Source organism: Camelus bactrianus, chromosome 7, assembly GCF_048773025.1.
Source record: "Camelus bactrianus isolate YW-2024 breed Bactrian camel chromosome 7, ASM4877302v1, whole genome shotgun sequence".
Taxonomy (NCBI): domain Eukaryota; kingdom Metazoa; phylum Chordata; class Mammalia; order Artiodactyla; family Camelidae; genus Camelus; species Camelus bactrianus.
In genome coordinates, this window is record NC_133545.1 from 2464801 (window position 1) to 2485044 (window position 20244).

General features: G+C 50.0%; 1 long non-coding RNA gene across 2 annotated transcripts in view; it reads left to right on the forward strand.

The window, feature by feature from the left end:
* LOC141578098 (uncharacterized) overlaps nucleotides 1-20242 on the forward strand; it is a 78931-nt gene extending 58689 nt beyond the window's left edge. For both annotated transcript variants that reach the window (XR_012507977.1, XR_012507978.1), the window contains exons 2-3: nucleotides 9084-9227; nucleotides 10988-20242. This is a non-coding gene — a long non-coding RNA (uncharacterized LOC141578098). The remainder of the gene's footprint in view (nucleotides 1-9083; nucleotides 9228-10987) is intronic.
* Nucleotides 20243-20244: the final 2 nt, after the last annotated feature.

The following is a 20244-nucleotide window of genomic DNA, read 5'->3' on the forward strand; positions in this document are numbered from 1 at the left end:
CCCGTTGGCTGTTGTTTTAATTCCCCCAATTTTACTGTAGTCTGCAGTGCTTCTCGGGGAACGGGGGGTGGGGAGGGACAGTTTGCCCTTGGGCGCAAGGCAGGGTCTAGGGTGAGCTACAGCCTGGGGACTTCCAAGCATCACTGATCATCTTTGCTTCCTGTTGGGAGTGCTTCACACCCTGAGAGTATAATTATAATCTGGTGTTTCTCACTAATTGAGGGTTAAAGAAATGGTAAATTAGGATTCCGTGAGTCAGCGGACATAACCCATTCCCTTGGCTGCCCCGCGTCTGTACCCTTTTCGCACGGCTGGGGGTTCCTGTCTCTCAACCAAATCTTACCTGCCTCCACCACCATCTCTCCCCTTGGTTCACGCTGGCAGACCCAAGCCGCCAAAGGGGGCGTGAGTGGCCACCATTGGCCCATCAAGGGCAGAACCAGGGCGAGAACCTAGTTTTCAACTCCCTTCATCTCCTGTGTTGTATTATTTCAAGGTGATCACTGGTGCAGTTAATCAGAAGTCCTGAATTTTAAAAAAAAAGTTCATGATTTGTCATCTTTGACAAGATTTAGGATAAAGCTGAGGAAGCAGTAAAGCACAGATGTGGATTCATTTTCTAAAAAGTCACCAAGGATATTTCTTTAACATGACAAAATATATCTATCTCAACCCCAAAACCCATATAAAGTTGGGTTTTTGTAGGTCATGTGTGTGTAACCAAGGACCCAAACCCGAAACCGAACGAGAGAATTTAGTAAGGCGTCGGGGCACAAACCTGTAGTGCAGCGATCATAGTTTTCACATTCCAAACACGATAAATAACTAATTGGGAGAAATGATCCTGTTTACACTGACAACACAAAACTTGAGATTATGAGAAATAAATGTAACAAGTAATTGACAAGGTCTGTACCAGGGATGCGTTAAAATACCCCTGAGGGCTACAGAGGACACTTCACCGAAAGGGCAGTTGTCCCGTGGTCTTGGGTAGGAAGACTCTACGCCTGGCCCGTGTGCGTACCGCCCAGATCTCCCCGTCAGGACTGAGGCGCTGGTTTCCTGAGCTGCTGGGAGTGTTGCCTGGAGCTTCTGTCCTCAAGTTGTCCCGAGGGCGCTGCCCTGCCCAGGAGTAGCCCTTCTCCCTGAGGACAGCTGTCAACAGTGACTGGCCAGTGCAGGGTACAAGGGCCGTGCCCCACGTGCCGCGGTTGTGCACGTCCGTGGAGGGCCAGCCCGAGCTCAGAGCCCCCATGGGTCGGCTGAGGTCTCTGCCGCCGTTCAGCTCCTCTCTCTGTCCAGTTCTGTTCTGTTCCATGGATCTGGGAGAGTCCCTCACCCTCTCAAAGGTGTTGGCCTGAGGAGCACACCCTAGAAGTTTTTCTGCATGCACATCTTCATCTTAGCGTGTTTCTTGGGGGACCTGGTTTACAACAACATCATAAGGTGTCATTTCTCCCTAACTTAATTTATAAAGTCAATTCCAGTAATCATAATAATATAATTTTGAGGTTGGATTAACAAAGGATGGTAGGCAGGATTTGTCCTATACCAGACGTTAAAACTGAAAGGCTTTATGATTAAATCAGCACCCCCCCCCCAGTGGAATAGATCAATAGAACGTAAGAGATAATCCAGAAATAGGTCCACATACGTGCAGGAACTTAGTACAATTAGCAGGGAAGTAGATTGTTCAGGAAACGATTTGTCAGACGTGTGAGTTACCTCCTGCTGCAGAAGAGCTCGTCCCCGCAGCCTGTGTCTTCACACCTCGCTGAACATGTATCACCTCCCACAGTTTCTGTGGGGCAAGAATTCACCAGGGGCTTAGCTGAGTGGCTCTGGCTTGGGGTCTCTCCAGGGCTCAGTCCCGCTCTTGGCTCGGGGGGCTTCAGCTGGAGCCTGGGGCTGGAGTGTCTGCTTCCGCTGCTCGCTCACACGTGTGCGGGTTGATGGCTGGCTGTGGGCTGGCGGCCTCAGCTCCTCCCGTGGGACTTCTCCACATGGCTGCTCGGGTGTCTTCACAGCATGGTGGCTGTTGTCCCCTGAACCGTGACCCGAGAGCGAGCCAGGCAGAAGCTGCCGTCTCCTTTATGACCTGGTCTCAGAAGCCACACACCCTCACTTCTGCCACGTTCTCTTAACTGGCAGTGAGTCACTAAGTCTGACCTGTACCCAAGGTGAGAGGAGTTAGCCTCCACCTTTTGAAGGGAGGAGGGTCGGAGAATTTATGGACATGTTTTAAAGCAACCACAGTGGAAAAATGGGTAAGCAGGTGTAAGACAATTGACTCCGGGATAAATTCCAAATGGATTAAAAATCTAGAGGCAAAAATAAAACCTTCAACTACCAGAAGAATCTCTGGGAGAGCTTTCCTAGCCTGGAGCTGAAAGGCCTGAGAACATGAAACCCAGAAGCCGTAAAATTAAAGGTGAAGAAATCTGACTACTCATGGTGCTCTTGCCATGCCGAAATTTGTTCCCTGTTTACAGTCGAAAGGCAAATAAAGTGGGGAAAGACACTTCCGAGTAATATCCCAGACCAGGGGTTAATTTTCATACTAAATGAAGAGTGTCCACAAATTGATAAAAATGAAGACCCAGGACTCAAAAGCGAGAAGAGCTTGAGGGAAAAAAAGAGGCACATGAAACAGGAAAAGACACTCAATTTTACTCCTGACGAGAAATGCAAAGGGAACTGTGTTGTGATTTCATTTTTCGCCCCTGATATTGGCACAGATTTGAAAGCATGATGACTGCTCCGCCTTCTGCCGTCGTGGGATTGTAAATCGACGCAGCGCTCCGGAGGGCGAGCTTGTCATCCTTACTGATTCTCACTCATACTCAGCGACCAGAGATTTCTACTTCCAGGAATCATGGATGGTTTATTGTGTGAGTGCCCATCAACAGAACGAAGAACGTTGTAGTGCAGGGTGTGCCCACGTTGCACACGCACTCACACAAAGGTGGAATTCTTTATACGCTGATGTGCAAAGAACACCACAGTGTATCATAGAAAGAAAAACAGTTTGAGTGTGCGTCAGTATAAACTGACCATTTTTTGTAGTGGGCTGGGTAGAGGCGTTGACGACCGCTAAGACTGTGAACCCTTACGTGTGTGTTCATTTTCCAAGTTAGCTCGATTTTATTAGCAGGAGAGGTGTCTCTGTCCGCTTCAGCGTCTGTAAATCACTGCTCACGTCCTATGTCACCTTTACTTCTGGACAGGGAGATTGTCATGAGGATGTTTCTCTTTAAGAGGCGTTGCCCCTCGACTTTGAAGCCCGCGAAGCTCGCTGAAGGGTTAATTCAGAAATGTGTTCACATCTGTGTCTGATGTTGAGACGCTGCTGCAATTCCAAATGCCACGGGCTCAGTACAAGCCAGTAAGATGGCGTTTGCGAGGGACAGATGCTTCTGAACAAAGGAAAGGGCAGAAAACGAAGCAGCAATGACCCAGAGAAACAGGTGGCTGCTGAATTGCGCTTGGGGGGTTTGCAGCCGCTGCCACACCGCACCCCAGACAAAGGCCCAGCAGGGCTGCTGTCTGCCCAGGCCCGGCTCCTGGAACCTTGGCAGGTGCGTGCAGACTGCACAGACGCTGGGCCAGGAGCCACGCTCCTCTCCCTCATCCCCCTGGCAGGGCTGACGTTCAGCGTCACGTCGTGGTTGGACTCAGACAAAACATCTCTCTGCTGAGCCCTGAGAACATGGCTCAGACTTGGAACGTCCTGAGCAACGGTCAGTCTGATATTGGTTAATCCCAAAAGGCTGGCCTGAGGACTCTCCTCTGTGCTGTGATGGAGCACAAGCCGGGACAGAGAAAGACTCCGTGAATCGATGGAAAACTGGCAGAGGTTGAGGGAAATTCACAGACAAGCAAATAAAAACATCCCTGACGCCAAGGCTGGTGCTCACGTGTGCAGGAGCCTCCTCTGTCCGCGGTGCATCTGCTGCTCGCTCCCCGCCCCCGGCGCCCTGGTCCTGCTCTGTGGTAACCGTGCTCGCCGTCAGGCGCCTCCCCGCAGCGCGAGCACAGCGCTCAGTCTCTCAGCAGAGGGTGCTGCAGGCCCGCGGCGGGACCAGGACGCCCCGCGGCTGCTCTGAGAGGTCGGTCAGCGGGCGGGCGGGCTGAGGACCCCCGGCAGGGCTGCCCCGCTTCTGCAGCCTCGGCCTGGCAGTCCCCCTGCACTGGGAACCTGAGCCCCCGTGTGCCACCCCGCCTGACCCAGCTGTGCCGCGCACACCTGCCCCTGGCCATCGCTGCTGCCTGCCCCGCGCGCCCCCCGCACTTGGAAGGGCGGCCCGGTGCCTGCCCAGCAGTGCAGACCATACTGAAGGCCACGGGCCCTCGGGGACCAGGACAGCTCCCATGCCCCAAAGTTGGAAGCATTTTCACAAAGCGACCATGCGTGTGAAGGTAGAGAACTCTGGGTCGGGTCTGCCAAACTGAGCCTGCCGGGGCCACGTGAGCAGGCCCCGGGGCCTGCGTCCCCCCACCCTCAGCCTGCCAGGGAGCGGCACTCTCTCCTGGGGGAGCCTCTCCAGCACTGGTGGCTGCCCCTCTGGAGTTTTAATTGCTCCCTCAGGATTGAGAAGCAGCTCCCAGAAATCTGACTGAACTGTCAGCTTACCTTCCAGTGGTGAGAGGGCCCTTTATTCTTTGGGGGAAGGCAAAAATAGACTGGTTTCACGGGGTCAGCGAGCCCAAAGAGAAGGCAGACCGAAGGCGGAATAATTATCAACGCGGTTTGCAGCTCCTTGCTGAACACAGCACTGGGGTAAGAGCTTGGAACGCGAGTGTAGAACTCTGGTTACCGCAGCAGTGTACACGCCGGGCAGACTGGATTGGGCAGTGCTTGAGTTTAGTTATCTGAGCATCGGGTCGTGCATGATTAGTGACAAGGCAGTCAGTGGTGGACTCTCAGAGCTGCAAAACACATAGAAGTTTCTAGATTGAGTCTTTGTCCGCAAAGGGAAATAAGGTAGTGGCTCCATTAACAGAGGGCACAGTCGAAGGTAACCCCAGGTACCAGGTGCTGCCCACCCGGCCCCTCCCCTTGCGGCTTTTGCAGGGCGGAGCCTTCTTTGCTCAGAGCCGTGCTCCTCCTCTTTCAGCCTGATCTCACATCCCAGCTGCTCGCCCTCCTCCAGGACCAGTCAGTACTTGGATTAATGGGGCCTTTGGGTCCGAAGCTCTTTCCCAGGCTTGCCTGGCGTGCTCCCAGTCACACAGCAGGAGGAGCGCAAGGCTGGAGCACAGGCCAAACTCACGTCAGAATCACTTTTCCTTCACGCAGGGTGGAACCAGCGTCTGCCAGACCTGCCTCGTGAGTTCTCCGGAAATGAGAACGTGGACGGGAACTGTCGTGTATTTTGAAAGTGTAAACCGTAATGTTACTGTCAAACAATCTTCTGTAAGTCGATTCTCTGCTAATTCGGACCAGGGGCTTGGAGCCCCTGCAGCAAGGGGAGCTCATTCGTAGGAAACTGAAGGAAGGCATCTCATGCACTGTGAGCAGAGAGCCGGGCGCTGGTGCCGGGCGGTGGCCGGAGTCGGTACCGTGGCCTACGGGTCCAGCAAAGAAGCTGTTCAGCGAATGACAGCCTCAGAACCAGCAGGAGTCTCGAGAACGATGTGTTTAGACTGAAAGCAGACAGAGCCCTAAATCTCCCAGGCTTGTCCCCAAGGGCCTGAATTCCACAGGCAGTGTGTGTGGACAGCTTGTCTCAGTCTCATGCTTAGCCCAGAGCTCCCCCGTCCCCAGACTAGAAAAATTCTTCTGTGGTCGGGGAGACTGTAAGAAGCTGGGGTTGGAAGTGGGAGGAGTGAGCCTCGCAGACTGGGGACAGGCAGCAGGTGTCGCTGGGTCGCGCAGCTGGTCAGCAGTCAGTGATTCTTTCAACTGGCTAATCTCCTGGGAGGAGTCATATGAAAGTCTGTCCAAGCTGCTGGGACAATACGACATCCACATGCAAAAGTGAGGTGGACCATACCTCACAGAATACACAAAAATTAACTCCAAGTGGACTGAAAACCTGAATACAAGAGCTTTAAAATCAGGAAACTCAGAATAAAACACGGGTAAATCTTAGGACCTTGGATTTGTTGACGGGTTCTTAGATACGAGACCAAAAGCACGAATGATGAAAGCACACCTGGCACGTAGGATGTCATTAGCATTAGAGGCTTCTGGGTAGCAAGGGCCATTATCGAGAAGGGACAGCCTGTAGAGTGGGAGAGGATATTGGCAAATCATGTGTCTGGAAAGGGTCTGTTATGCAGAAAATATAAAGAACTCTTGCAACTCACCACAGAAAGACAGCCCAGTTTAAAAACTGGCAAAACCTGGCAACGGACGTGAAGAGACATTTCTCCAGAGAAAACATACAAATGGCCACTAAGCACGTGAAAGGGTGCTTCACGTCCTGAGGCATCAGAGAAACGCAAATCAAAACCCCAGTGACAGGTGAGGTGCCACTTCTCCCCTGCTGGGAGGGCTGGAACAAGAAATTGAACGAACAGGAAACAGCAAAGCAGAGGAAGTGCTGGTGAGGACGTGGACAGACAGGAAGCCTCCTGCTTTGCTGGTGGGCGCGTGAAGCGGTTCCTCCTAGTGGAAACAGCCTGGCTGCTCCTCAGGAAGTTGAACACAAGGTTACTGCAGGTCTCCGAGATTCCGACCCTGGGCACATGCCCGAAAGAACCAAAGACAGGGACTCAGACAAGTGCTCGTGGCCGGATGCTCACGGACGCCTCAGCAGCACTGCGCGCAGCAGCCAAAGGACGGAAGCAGCCCAAACGTCCGTCGGCAGACGGATGGATGAACTGCGGTGTGCTCGTACGCTGGAGCATTACTCAGCCACGTGAGGGAGGGACGGACGGACGGACGGACGCCCGCAGCAGCAGGGGTGGACCAGGAACTTGTGCTGAAAGTGAGAGGCCCCGGGCGGCAGGGCCCGTGCTGCGTGGTCCGTGTGGCGTGGTGTGCAGAAGCAGGAGGTGGATTGGTTGCCCAGGGGAGAGGGGAGAGGAAGTGGGGATTAACCACGTGATGGGTCCAAGGTTTGTTCGGGGGAGATGCAGCTGTTTTGGAACTGGATGCGGGTGATTCAGCACTAGGTGTGGCTGAGTTGTTCACTTCAAAGTAGCTAATCGCACACTGTGGGAATTCCACCTCAATAAAGAGAAATCGACACCCAAGAGCACTTGAAGTCAGAGGGGCAAGCTCAGGCATCAGTCCTTGTTAGAAAGTCCTCCAGGCGCCGTGAACTTGTCCCTCTGGCTGAGACCCGCAGATCTAGGTGGAAAGGAATGTGGGTCTCCGTGTCCCGAGCGTGTCACAGGAGGGGAAGGGTGTGGCATACCCCGGATGCGGGCTCTCACGCGTCTCCGCAAGGACCCTGGCTGAGGCCAGGCGGGCAGGCCCACTCCCCTCCCTGCGGCGCTGGACGAGACTCTGGAACCACACTGTAGCTTGGCAGTTGAAGGGCGCCACCCACCCGAGGAAAGAGGACTTGAACTGTAATTAAAGTGATGTTTTGAGCACATCTGAGTTCAAGGGCTGACCTTAAATGCTCCATGTCCTTACGCATTTTAATTTACATGTGCTCACTCATAACATAAAATTCCCGCAGGGTGCTGCCGAGGGGAACGGGAGTCTGGCTACCATTTATTCATTAACAAATATTTCCTGGGCTTCTACTGAGTGCCGGGCACTGCCCCAGGCACTGAGTCATAGCAGTGAACCAGCAGGCACTCGACCTCTTGACGTGTTAGTGGGCGCACCACTGGCCCTGGTCCATGTTCTCATGGCGCCAGCCCACGTGACCTTGGTGTCTGTGTTTAGTTTGAGGGTTCTCTGTTGCTGTCCTCGGTTTCCCTCCGGCAGGTGAAATGACCCCAGGGTCACGGTTTAATTGCCGCATCGGTCTTTAACCATCTCATGTCACATTTGTATAATAATCTCCAAGAGAGCCCTCTCGAGCAAGGCTGGCAAACTCTCCCAGAGGGCCAGATAAAGGCCGTGTGGGCCAGGAGGCAGCACTGAGGCCGTCGGGCGGGCACCTGCAGAACTCTGTGTTGTGAACATTTGCAAATGGTAAAGCCATTGTTGGCTCATGGCCCTGGTGACAAGCAGCAGGCTCTGGAGGGTCCCCTTGCCAGAAGGTGGATGTGGCAGGTGGAGTAATGGTCTCCAGTTGCTGCAACCTTCGGTCTTGGAGGGAGGTGGGCTCTCCTCATGACCGGGCTGGTTGTCACAGGGCGGCAGTGATGGGACCTCGAGCTCCCCTTGGGCAATGATCTGTCCACCAAGATCTCCTGTGAAGGGCCTTCATTACCTACATCTGCATCACTGACCTTTCATTGGTGATTGCCCAGGGCTTTCTCCAGAACACGATGAGATTTGCTCTCCTAGACAAAAAAAAAGCGGTTGGTGGGGAGGTAGGCAGGTGGGCTGGAAGGAAAAGGATTAAGCATAACTGGGGTTTTCTTGCGGCTTAGTGAGCTGATCAAAATTAATACTTTATCATTGGTTGTCATTTGTTAATAAGTTTCTTCATCAATGGGGCAGTTCAGTAGCTGTCTTTAATAAGCCTGTTTGTCCTATAACAGAACTTTCATTTCTTTGGGTAACTTACAATATTCATCTGCATGCCTTCCCCTTGGACTTTAAAAATAAGTGAAAACTTTGCCCAATGACAGGACAAAGACATGAATTAAAATTTAAAGTTTTGTCTCTGATTTCAAGTAAGTCGACTGAAGACAGATTAATAGGTTTAAAATGAAAGTTTCAAACTCAACTGAATGTTTGAGTCTAGAACTTCAGTAACCACTAACTGGTAAGGGAAGACTGTTACCTTCTTAGAATTGTACCGTAGCTTCATATTTCTGTAGTTAACTGTCTTCAGAAGTAACTAAAACACCACGATCTGGTCTTAATACTCATCAGCTCAGCGGTGCTCCCTGGGCCAGTCCAGCCTTGTATTCTTTAGTCATGAGTACTCCAGTGTTTTAAAAAAACTTGGCCAAAAATAATTTGTTATCGACCAGCACTGAGGAGTCCTCTGTCTCCCCCCCAGTTTCATCTCCCAGGTCCTTCATACAATGCATCATTCCCACCGTGGGCTGATGCGCAGGCCTTCCCGCTGGTCCGTACCGTAGACCCATCGTCCTGGCACCTGTCGCCCTGGAATGCCTGCATCCTCGCTCATCCTGTGAGCCCGGTACGAATCTCAGTTTACTCTCTAATCTCTTCAGTGTACAGAATTCCTACCTCCTCAGAGGCCGTCAGTTACCTCCAGGTTGAGATCTTGGGTTTTGGCGAGGGGGTCATTGATTTATAAGGTCTTGTGTTCCGCAACCAGCTACGTCTGCTTTAACATTTATTATCCATATGTGGACTTTGCTGCTATGCCTTTTCCAGATCCTTCAAGTCTCACGCCCTCACTCACATATTTGAAGATGAAGTCCGTGCGGGCCGTTAGCAGGATGGGGGGCAAGGCCACCTGGCTAAGGGACATCACAGTCTGCTGAGATTCGTGTCACGAGAGAGGCTGCGTGGAGGAGGGTCCCAGAGGGGAGCCTGCATGGGCTGCCGGTCCTCTCTGAGCAGGTGGCTCCCAGGTCTTGGGTGTGCAGACCCCACCCCAGGGCCTCACACCCAGCCTGCTGTGTTCTCATCCCTCTGGAGCCCCGTGCGTTCCCCCCCACCCCGAATCATAGAAGGAGCTGGTCGCCTGAGAGGCTCTGTGGGGCCGGGGCCGGGGCCGGGGCGGGGGCTTACGTGTCAGTACGTTTAGGCCAGCGTTTCCCAGCCACAGCACCACTGACCTGTGAGCCCCAGCAGTTCCTCGGGTGGGGTGGTCCTGCACGTCCTGGGCTGTTACCAGCATCCCCAGACTCAACCCACCCCACGTCACCAGAGCACCCCTTCCCCCCACCGGCCCCCAGTTTTAGCAACAGAAACTGTCTCCAGACCTTGCAGAAGTGCCCTAGGGGAGAGTCCCTTACAGAATCTTAGACATTCGCAGTGTGTGTTTCCACAGGTTTTGTTCCCAGAAACTTAAGAAGGTCATTTTACTCAATTTTTCCTGAACTTTCTTGTCTGTAGATACAGAACGCTTATGTTCATGTGGGAGCTATTAACATTTCTTGGAATTAGGGGTTTTATGAAGCACCTTGGAAAGGGGCCGGTTTAGGAGCTATCCCGTCCATCAGGGCTGGGCTGGAGGGCTGCGTGTGGTGCAGGGCGGGTGAGGAGTTAGTCGGAGAGCGTCCATCGGAGGACCCCCTGGCGCACGTGCAGTGAGGAGCAGCCTCGCCTGCCCTGCGCTGGGTCCTTCAGACTGTTCCTTCTGGTCCCTTCTTGCGCAGGTGGATGTTAAAGCAGAGGTAGGCCCGGTGGCTGAGGGCGTTGGTGTCAGGACAGGTTTCATTCTCTTTCTGGGGTGGGATCTGTGGAGGAAGCAGCCTTGTCAGTGTCCTGGTGGGGCCCCAGGCCCCCATCCTACACCGAGATGCTCTCCCCCGACCGCAGATCCCTTTGGGGACACTTTCTTCTCCTTTTTCTCCTTCTATGGCTTCAACTGATGTCTTAAGGCCGTTTTTCAGTGTATAAAAGTGTTGTGGGGAGTGTCTCCCCACCCCAGACCCTGAGAACGGCCTGGAATCTGCAGAGGGGAGCAGGGCTGGAGTTGTTGGTCGGCAGCCTCTTATCCAGGCAAAGCCCTGCACACGCACTCAGCACCGGCGAGTCTCAGCTGGGCCTTCCCGTGACGTGTCAGAAGAGCCTTTTCTCCTGTGGAGCTTGGGCCCAGGCAGGAAGAGATTTGGGTTTGACAAGTTGTTCTACTTCATAAAAATGTACTTCTTCTGCCCTACATGGAGCATCAGGGAAACCAGATGTATCCCTTTGAATATTTATGGTCTCACAGCTTCTTCCATGAATAATTCATCACACGTTGTACTGTCTACCCATCAACAGGGCTGCACAGGCGAGCAGGATCAGAACCCCCTCCCTCCCCCTGGACGTCCCAGTACCCGAAGCAGACAGATGGGGAGCTGCATGCCTTGCTTGGATCACCCTGTGCAAGATAATAAAACACACTTTGTTGGAATTTTCTGCAACAAGCCTTCATTACTGTAATAAATCACAGGGTTGGGGGAGGCGGCAGTCATCAGGAAAGAAGCATTGCTTCCCAGCCAAACTTCTCAGAGGAACATTTGGCTGCTTTTGTCGTTGTGGGGCCAAATATTGTTGCTAAATTAGTCTGTTTTACATACATAAGGAAGCTTTCTGCCCCGTACAAGTTAGCTCTGTCTCCAGCTTCTATAGCTCTCAAAATTGCAAACACCTTTGTTTCTGATTCTAAATCGTGATCGCCGCAAGAATGTCAGAAGATATTTTAAAAGTTCAGATAAAAAGTCACCTGTAATCCTACATGTAGAGATCAGTACCCTGTATGTCTCGCTTTATAACTTTCTAGGATATACAGCCCTATGTGCATAAATATGTACTTCAAATCAGAAGTAGTGTCATACTGTAAGCTCTTGTCAGTTCTTTCAGTAGAGACGCATCGTGGTCCTCATTTCCTGTAATTCACACGCGGTGTGACGGCTTCATGACCTTCCATTGTATGTATCGTTCTCTCATCAAATTCCCTACTGATTAATAACAACATTACTTCCACTTTTCTCTGTTCTTAAAACAGCGCTGTGATGAGTGCTCTGGTGTTGCGATGTCGTGTGATGGGAGTCCCTTCTCCGCTAGTGCCTCCGTCCCCATCCTGTTGGGCGAATGTCTGCGCCTGCACATCTCACCTCGTCCACTTCGGTCCAGTGGATGTGGGCCGGCAGGTGATGACATTTCCCTCATTCTGCCTGAAGGTTATGGGCTTTCCTCCACGGTAAGACACAGGAGCAGAAGCGGTTCGAATGGACAGCTGGATAGCCACGCCCAGACCCTTCCCTGTGGGGTCAGTGTCCTGCTCCAGGAAATTAGTCACAGAATCACCCTGCGGGGAACTCACAGAGCCTTTGTGATGGGATTTTTTTTGAATTGAAGGTTTGAGCACTTGGGATCCTAGCCCTGAGCACTGGAGTTTGATGCTGTAAATGAAATGAGTTTTTCTGCTGTTGATGGCTATCCAGGTGGTTTTCTCAAGGACGTATAGCAAGTGTGTCAGAGCATTCAGCAACAGAAGTGAACAGAGCAGGGTCACACAAGCCCCAGGAAGGCCGGGCACGTGGTGTCACGGCACCCTGCCTCCTGCGCTTCTGCTGCCCGGCGCTGTGCCCATCTGCCGTCCCCCGTGGACGCTGGCCTCCCTTGACTCCTCATGTCACAGCCCACTGAGGCTGGGCTCATCAAGACATTTTGAAGACTTGACGTCCCTCCGATGGAATTCTCCTAAACACTAGGTCCTGTCACCACTTCAGAGTCCGCTGGCCGTGTGCCTTCAGACACGGGACCCCACATAGAGACGAGTCTTGTCTCGATCTTACATCTCAGGGGCTTGATCTGACTTCATGAAACAGGCGTCTCGGTTGGCAGGTCTCCACCTCTTCCGTTCTCTCCCCAGCCCTCAGCGTGGAAAAACGAAATCCTGTTAGAACCTTGATCTCTGCATCTTAGAAAGAAATGATCTTGCATTAGGATGTAAGATAGTTCCAACTCCTAGGTACTAACTTCACTTCAGAACAAGATGTTACTTTTCAAGGCTCAGCTGAAGACTCTTCCCAAATAAAAGATCCCACCCTGCTAAGTGAAGTTCATTCTTCCCCTCCAGCAAAACTGAAAACAAACAAGGAACCCAAGAAATAGCTTCCTGAAGACGTCAGTATTTCCGGGTCAGTTTCTTAGCCGGACTTGGTATCAGAGTCCTCAGACACAACCACCACCTTCTCAAATATGCCTTCTTTTCTGAATGGAAAGCTTTTCTGAGCTTCGTGGGGACTCGTCCCCAGTGTGGGGGTGGGAGGAACAAGTAGAATGTACATGTGTTCAAGCATTTGTTAGAAAGGAGCCAGGTGGACCTTCAAGAGTATTGAGGCGGTTTCCACTCCCATCAGCTGGGAATGAGGATACTTGTGACCATCCCAGCACTGGGCAGGGTTCCTTTTTGCCAATGTGTTACAATTTTTTCAACTTGCTGATTCTTTTCTTAACTAAAAGATTGAGTATTATTTAAATAACATACTGTTCTTTATAATAAATCACATAGTATTGGTGATGCGTAATTTTTTGAGCTGCCTACTTATACTCTCAGCTCTGTTTTCCATTTGGGTATTTTTCTGGTGTAAGACATTTAGCTGATGCAAAGCCATGAAAACCATAACAATCTAATGTAAGTTATATGTAATTAAATGAGATCACCATGAGTCAGAAACTCAGAAACTCAGAACGGAAACAGGAAAGTATTAAGGCCTGAAGTTGTTGACAAAAGATCAGCCCCTGTCCCTGATGAGCCGGACTGAAACTCAGAGACAGGGTCTTGGAGCTTAGAAAAGAAACAGCTTTATTACTTTGCCGGGCAAAGGGGACTCACAGCAGGCAAGTGCCTTCAAAAGCGTGAACCCCACTTGGGGATGGGGCGGGGTGATTATACAGCCATAGCTCGAACAATAAAACATTCGTAACAATCAACAGAATCGTTTTCTTCCCATGAGACTCAGAGTGGTTTCATGGTGTCTCCAGGTGACCAGTTCTACAGAGGCTAGCGGTTGTCACTTGTCACTTTTTCGATCTCTTTATCTCGCAAGTGCCCAAGGTGTGGTCTTCTTCGTATTTGGCCTGTTTTGTAAGGTTACAGTTCGTGACCTTCTCCCTAGAAGACAACTCAGAAACTAAGTATGAGTATCCCTTTTGATGACTGGAGTGAAGCAGAAACAGCAAAATTAACAGCTTTATTTTAACAATGGGCCTGGAACTGTGAGTAGCAACCGGTCAGTAGGTCAGTTGAACATTTTAACAGCAAGTGTAAGAATAAGCAATCTGTCAGCCTGAATGTGGCCGTTTTATTAGTTCTCCTTCAAAGTGGGCACTGATCAAACTCAGAAAAGGAAAAGAAGAAAAAGACAAAGTTAGATCAGAGATGAATACTGAATTACAAAGATAAGCAATGGAGATGACACAGAACCAAAAGCACAGCGAGGAGCATAACAGAGAAGCATAAGAAATGCCCAGGGGAAGAAGAAAAGGGAATTGGTCAAAGAGAGTCCACGACATAGAATCCCAGCAAAGAGGGCCCAACGTGCGGACAGGTGGAGTCCTTCAGCGGTAGAAGGCGATGGAAGAGATTACGTAGAGTTTAATTCAGGGAAGTTTTTCTGAAATAGAAGATTGATCTGAATAAACATCTCGAAAGGTTCTACTCCCAGGCAGCTGGGAGAATTGAAATGTCCACTCTGAAATACAACCTAATAAAACAAATTTTGAAGATTAAAAAAAAAAAATCCCTAGGACTCCTTGCCAAAAGGAGAATAAAGAAAATGAGGCTGGCATCCGACTGCAGTATCACCATACATTGGAAGGAAGTGCAACATTTCAGGAAAGTTAAAGACAGAAAGCAGGCCTTTATTAAAAGGTACAGCAAGGGAACAGTTCAGGAAGCAAGAAATTTAGAGATTTTAAAGATTAGATCATAGTTGAGAAAATTCATCTGTGGGCCAAGTCTGCCACCTATTCTTGTGTGACACACTAGCTAACAGTGGTTTTTACATTTTTACATGGATGGAAGAAAGTCAAAAGAATAATACTTCATGATGTGTGAAAATTGTATGAAGTCCAAATTTCTGTGTCCATAAATAGTTTCTTTAATTAATGGATTTTATTTTTTTAGAGCAGTTACAGATTTACAGAAGAATTGAGCAGAAAATACAGAGAGTTCGCACAGAGCCCTCCCCACCCACACATATATACTCCCCTACCCTCAACATCCCGCATCAGTGTGGCATATTTGGGACAATCAATGAACCAACAAAGACACATTATCATCAACCAAAGTCCATAGTTTACATGAGGGCTCACTCTTGAGGTTGTACATCCTGTGGGTTTTGACAAATGCGTGATGACATGCAGCCGCCGCTGTGGTATCGCAGAATAACTTCCTTGCCCTAAAAGTCCCCTGTGCCCCCTCTGCTCAGCCCGCCCTCCCTCCCTCTCCCCAGACCCCTGGAATCCACGGTCTTTTTATTGTTTCTGTAGCTGTGCCTCTTCCAGAACGTCCTTTGGTTGCAGTCGTACAGTTTGTGGCCTTTTCAGGCTGGTTTCTTTCACTTAGGAACGTGTCCTTTAAGTTTCTTCCACGGCTTTCATGGCTTGATATTTAATTTTTTTACTGCACATGTATTTTTTAGTTTATGTATATGTATATCAAGTGTATATATATAAACATTATTTATAATTGCCAAGATACGGAATCATCCTAAGTGCACATCAGTAGTTGAATAGATAAAGAAGATGCTGCATATATATATGTAACGGAATACAACGCACCCGTAAGAAAGGATGTTTGCCATTTGAGGCCCTTCATTCACTTTTTTTTTTTCACTTCAAAAACCAGAATTTTATAACTGGCATAAACATCTCCATTACATCCAAAACAACAAAATACCTAGAAATAAATTTAACCAAGGAGGTTACCTATACTCTGAAAACTGAAATGACACAAAGAAATGGAAAGATTTCTTGTGCTCTTGGATTGGAAGAATCAACACTATCCAAATGGCCACACTGCGCAAAGCAACGCACAGATCCAACCCAACCCCCATCAAAATACTCAACGACATTCCTCACAGAGCGGGAACAAGCAATTCCAAAATTTATAAGGACCCGCAAAAGACCCCGAACGGCCAAAGCAATCTTTTGTAGGTCCTTTTTTTTTTTTCTCTCTCTTTCTTCTTTTTGTTCTCTTTTCTTGTAGTTTGATGACTAGAGAAGGTCCTTTAACATTTGTTGTAAAGCTGGTTTGGTGCTGAAATCGTTCAGCTTTTATCTGTGAAGCTTTGATTTCTCCATCAAATCTGAACGAGAGCCTTGCTGGATAAGAGTATTCCTGGTTCTAAGTTTCCCCCTTGTATCACTTTAAATACACCTTGCCACTGCCTTCTGGCCTGAAGGGTTTCTGCTGAGAAATCGGCTGATCACCTATGGGAGCTCCCTTGTATGTTTGTTGCTTTCCTCTTGCTGATTTTAATATTTTCTCCTTGTCCTTAATTGTTGTCAGTTTGATGACTGTGTGCTGTGGTGTGCTCCTCTTTGGGTGGATCCTGTGTGGAACTCTCTGCACTTCCTGGACTTGGGTGACTGTTTCCTTTCCCAAGTTGGGGAAGTTTTCAGTGATTCTCTCTCCAAAAATTTTCTCAGGTCCTCTCTCTCTCTCTTCTCTTTCTGGGACCCCTATGATGTGAATATTAGAGCGCTTCATGTTGTCCCAGAGCTCTCTTAAACTACCCTCATTCCTTTTCATTCTTTTTTCTTTTTTCTGTTCTGCAGTAGTGATTTCCACTAAGCCATTTTCTAGCTCACTGATCTGTTCATTCTTCTGCCTCATTCAGTCTCTTCTTGGTTCATTCTAGTGTGTTACTCATTTCAGTGATTTTATTCTTCAACTCTGCGTATTCTTTATATTTTCCAGTTCTTGGCTAAAAACTTCTCTCTGTGCATCTATACTCCTCTTGAGTTCCCTGAACATCTTGGCCATCATTACGTTAAACTCTTTCTCAGATAGGTTGCCTATCTCCTCATCACTTATTTCTTCTTCTGGGATTTTATCTTGTGCCTTGGCCTGTGAGATACTCCTTTGCCACCTCATATCGTCTATCTATGTGTTTGTGGATTCCTTCCACAGGCTTTGGGATTATTTTATTTCTGGTACCTGCCCTGGTGGGTGAGGCTGGACTAGAGGCTTGTGCAGGTTTCCTGGCAGGAGGAGCCGGTGCCTGCCCACTGCTGGGTGGAGCTTGGTCCTGGAACTCTGGTGGGTAGGGCTGTGTCTGGAAGCCTTTGTGGCTCAGGAGGTCTGCTGGTGGGTGTGGCTGTGCCCCCACCCTGTGTGTTGACTGGCCTAAGGCTTCCCCACAGGCTGTTGGGTGGGGCTCAGTCTTGGTGCTAATGATCCAGTCAAGACATCAGCCTCCAGGAAAGCTCATGTAGATGAGCACTCCCTGAATGTCCGCCACCAGCTTTTATGTCCCCTGGGTGAGCCACAGCCGTCCCCCATGTCCCCAGGAGACCCTCCAGATCCAGCAGGCAGGCCTGGCCCAGGTTCCTGTGACATCACTGCCTCCGTCCCTGGACCCGGTTCACGCGAGTTTCCACGTGCGCTTCCCGAGAGAAGGGGGTCTCCGGTTCCCCCAGTCCCTGGGGCTCCCGGAGCCACGCCCCCTGGCCTTCAAAACTAGGTGTCCTGGGTCTCTTAATCTTCCAAATGCCAGAACCCCAGCTGGGGGGCCTGACGTGGGGCTCAGAGCTCTCACTTCTGTGGGAGGGCCTCTGCGGCTTAACAAATCTTCAGCTTATGGCTCGCCCACCCTGGGGGGTATGGGGCCCAATTGTATCACAAGCACCCCCCTCCTACAGTCCTGCCGCGCATCCCTCTTTATGTTTCCAGTTGCAGAAGATCTTTTTCACTAGGTTCCAGTCTTTCTGGCATTCAGTTGTGGTTTTGGAGTCACGAGGAGAGGCCAGCTCGTGGTCCTACTGCTCCACCATCTTGACTGGAAAGTAGTTTTTTTTTTTTTTTTTCAAGTATAGTTGATTTGCAATGTTGTGTTTCTGGTGTGCAGCATAGTGATTCAGTTATATACATGTGTATATATTCTTTTTCATTATAGGTTATTACAAGATATTGCATATAGTTCTCTGTGCTCTGCAGTAGGTCCTTGTTGATTATCTGTTCTTTATATAGTAGTGTGTATCTGCCAATCCCAAACTTCTACTTTATCCTCCCAACCTTCCCCTTTGGCAGCCACAAGTTTGTTTTCACAGATATCATATGATACCACTTGTATGTGGAAACTAAATAAAAAAATGGCACATGCAGTTCTACTAGAACACAGCCACTTTGATTTTGTGTTGTGGTTGGCGGCCCTGGTGCTCCAGTGACAAGGTTACTGGTTATGATGTGAAGGAAAAGCCCAGCTGGGCTAACAAGCTAAGTCACAAATCTAAGTGTAACAAGTGTCAGATTACTGATCTGAGTTCTGCTGGGCTAACTCGTAAATCTAAATTAGTAAGTGTCAGTTTGCTGATTCCCTGTTCATGTTTTGCTAGCCAGCTGGATTTTCAAAGAGACATATCTGGCCTTGAAATGTTGGTTTGCTGCCTCCCTGCCTCTACTTTTGTGATAATGATGCTGCTAAAGCTGTTCCATGCCTATTGGCAGAACACCCCAAGCTTGTACTTAACCCTATAAAACCTCATGTGCACGTCTTGGAGGTGCTCAGGGCTTAGGAGCAGAAGCCCCTCTGAGCCCGCCGGTGTAATACATCTGAGTACTCCAACCCTCCAAGTGGTGCTTGTTTCTTGACTGGCCTGTCATTTCCGTAACAATGACAGAGACTGTATGACCTGCAAAGCCTAAAATATTTATTCTTTGGCTCTTTACAGAAAAAGTTTGCAAACACTTGTTTCGATTGAGGCAAGTCCGAATCTCGTGTCGCCCTGAGATTGCTCATTGTAGCATCTCTCCTGAGGTCTGCGGAAGCTGCGGTTAAATTAGCGGCGAGATCGGCGGTATTGTTTAGAACCACTGTTGGACGATTAGGATTGAGAAGGAGGAATGGCAAGGAGCAGGGTGCTGCGAAGATGGGACGAAATGTCTCGTCCTTCCACATCTTTCAGTGTGCCGGCCGCTTGGATTTGTGTGGCTGCTGCAGCTGGAGTACGCAGTCCCGGCAGGCTCAGGCTCTGCAGGCAGGTGCGGTGCACTCCGCGTGCGTGCCTGCCCCGCCCCGCTCCTCTGGAGAAGGCGCTCTTGGTGGTGGGTGGGCTCACGACCTAGGAGGTGCCCTCTGGACCTGCTCTTGTCTCTGCTGTGGAATGGCTAGGATGGCTTTCTTGCCAGCCCACTGACCTCAGATTAGGGACTGGTCCCATTTTTCCTCTGGAGATTGTATGCTGGAACCTGGTGCTGACCTATCTTAGCCATTTATATCTTTGTACCATCCCTGCCTGTGGCCACTATCCATTCATCATCCTTCGAGGCACCTATGTGTCGCCTCAGAACAGAGCACAGCAGGCTGTCTCCTTGCACCCCCCTCCCCCAGGTCACATTCTGGACCAGCAGTAACTCTAGCCACTCAGCTCTGTCTCTCTGGTTCCATGTTGGACTCAGTGCTGAACTCGCACCGACTGCTGCAGTGCACAGATGCCCAGGACCCTGCTTCTGCTGCAGGAAAACGGATGTGGGGCGTGAGGAGGGCCGAGTCCCAGGTCTCGGTTGAGCCCCTGGGACGTGCCCTGCCAAGTGTGGGTCCTTGGCTTCGTGCAGGAAAGAATTCAAGTGCGAGCCACCGTTGAGTGAAAGGTAGATTTATTTAGAGAGGCACGTACTGCATAGTGTGAGGCAAGAGAAAGGCCAGGAAAGAGGTGTGGGAGTTGGGTGCTCAGGTTAAAGTAAAAGTAGGTACACACTCCATAGACAGAATGCGGGCGTCTCCAAAGGGGAGAGCGTGAAAAAGGGCCACTAGACGTGTTGTTGTCAGTTTTTGTGGTCTCAGTAGCTTCACAGGCCTACAGGTGGGACCATTCCAACTGCCCTGGGGGAGGGGCTGAGATTCCCAGGAAATGGGCCACCGCCCATTCTTTGGCCTTTTGCGGTTAGCCTTGGGGCGGTCATGACGCCTGCGGGCGTGTTATTTATAATGCTGTTACACTGAGCATATAATGAAGCTCGAGGTCTACTAGAAGTTAAACCTCTCAATCCTTAAGGCTAACTGGGAGTTGAGTCTTCCACCATTTTGGTGAATCTTCCACCATTTTGGTGTTAAATTGCTGTCATTCCTTGAGTGGCTGTGCCCTGCCCCCCCCCCCCCATCTCACGTCCTCAGTCTCCTGCATAGTGGCTGAGTCTAAAGCATCCCAGGAAGGCCTGAACCACAGGGACTGTATGCCTGACCTCACCGCTCACCTCCACATCCGTTCTTCTCAGTTCCTTCAGTGGCAAAGGCAGAGTTTAGCCTTTCTACTTTTCTTCAAAAAAATATTTGAGAGCTTACTGTGTTCCAGATACGGAACAC